Source organism: Protobothrops mucrosquamatus, unplaced genomic scaffold (assembly GCF_001527695.2).
Source record: "Protobothrops mucrosquamatus isolate PMUCROS unplaced genomic scaffold, P.Mucros_1.0 scaffold593, whole genome shotgun sequence".
Classification (NCBI taxonomy): Eukaryota; Metazoa; Chordata; class Lepidosauria; order Squamata; family Viperidae; genus Protobothrops; species Protobothrops mucrosquamatus.
In genome coordinates, this window is record NW_015386892.1 from 362157 (window position 1) to 363921 (window position 1765).

The window sequence follows — 1765 nt, forward strand, 5'->3', positions numbered from 1 at the left end:
TACCAGGAAAGATTTGAGGGAGTCAGAATGTAAGCACTGCCTCCTGACCTTGACTATCTTCTAGACCATGTCTAGCCTCTCTTCCTTGTTTTTAGCAAAATCTCAGATTTTTAGGATTTTTAATTTCAGCGAATGCTTTAATTGTTCTGGATTGGTTTCCGCATTCTTAGATCACTGGAGTTTACGTCTAAATAGATTTCCAGAGCTCTACATGGCGTGTTTAGCCAGCAGTTTTTAAATTATATTTCACTGTTCATTTGAAAAAGAAGGAAACGGCACAAAACACATACGTATCACGTACATTAAAGCTAAACCTAGGTATTTACACTCATTGGTCGAAAGCGAGCTCACGTTACAAGAAGAAAGAAAGGGAAATTAATTGGATAAAGTAGTATCTGCAAATGTCTGAAGTGTTCCTTTCAATGAGTAGAAAATAAGAAAGACGTGTGATCTTTGTATAAACGACAGAATGAACATCCCTCCAGCTACGTTTTATCAATCCTGTTATGTACACACACCATGACAGCTTGTAATAGCCATTACTATTATTACCTGTTAATTTAAGAGTATACAACCATCTGCTGAAACCAGAGACTTCCAACATGAGGTTGACATATGAAATGATTCCACCCCAAAGGAATTTGTTAGGGTACTTCCCTGGCATTTTTAAGCACCCCTGGAACCCATATTTCTCTCTCAAAATGTTCATTAGCCTACAGTATACATTTTGATTCGATCAATAGCGATAGAGGAGAACTACCTGTATGACACATAGATAACCAACAGTTTTCCATTGATGATGATGATGATAATGATAATGATAATGATAATGATAATAATAATAATAATAATAATAATAATAATAATAATAATAATAATAATAATAATAATAATAAAGTTGGAAGGGACCTTGGAGGTCATCTAGTCCAACCCCCTGCTCAGGCAGGAAACCCTATACCATTTCAGACAGATGGCAGTCCAGTCTCTTCTTAAAAACTTCCAGTGTTGGAGTTGATATTCCTTTACATCAGGGGTCTTCAAACTTGGCCCTTTTATGACTTGTGGACTTCAACTCCCAGAATTCCTCAGCCAACGTGCAAACAGCAAGAACAATTTGATCAAGAAACTAGATCTCGGGGCATTGTCCGATCCAGAGATCTTAGTTTGTTGGGAAGTAACAAACCAGGAGACCCATGTTTGATTGAGATACCAGCCCTGAGCTTTTGAGTAAATTGGGATCCCTTAGTATGGTTGCTAAGCAAGGCAGTCGTTAAATGAGTTCTGCCCCATTTTGCGATTGTTAAGCGAATCACTGTGGTTAAGTGAATTGTGCAGTCATTAAGTGAATCTGGCTTCCCCCGTTAATTGCTTGTCAGAAGATCCCAAGGATGGTTGCAAATGAGAATCCCAGGACACCATCGTAAATACATGCCAAGAACCTGAAGTTTGATGCCTTGACTTGTGGGGATGCTGCAACGGTCATAAGTGTGAGAACTGGTCATAAGTCACTTTTTTTCAGTGCTGTTGTAACTTTGAACTGCCATTAAGTAAGTTGAGAACTACCCATATTGACCAGTACCAAGATTGGGAGAATAAGTTAGAAGCAGCCCTTTAATTCTACAGCTTAAATGTTAGTTTAGGATGAAGCTTATTCACAAGCAAGCAGTTGATGCAGTTTAATTACAGGATAATCTTTTGTCCTTTCAGCTATTTTTGCTGTGAAATACCCGACAATCTGAAGAGCGTCTAAAATTTGATCAAAGGA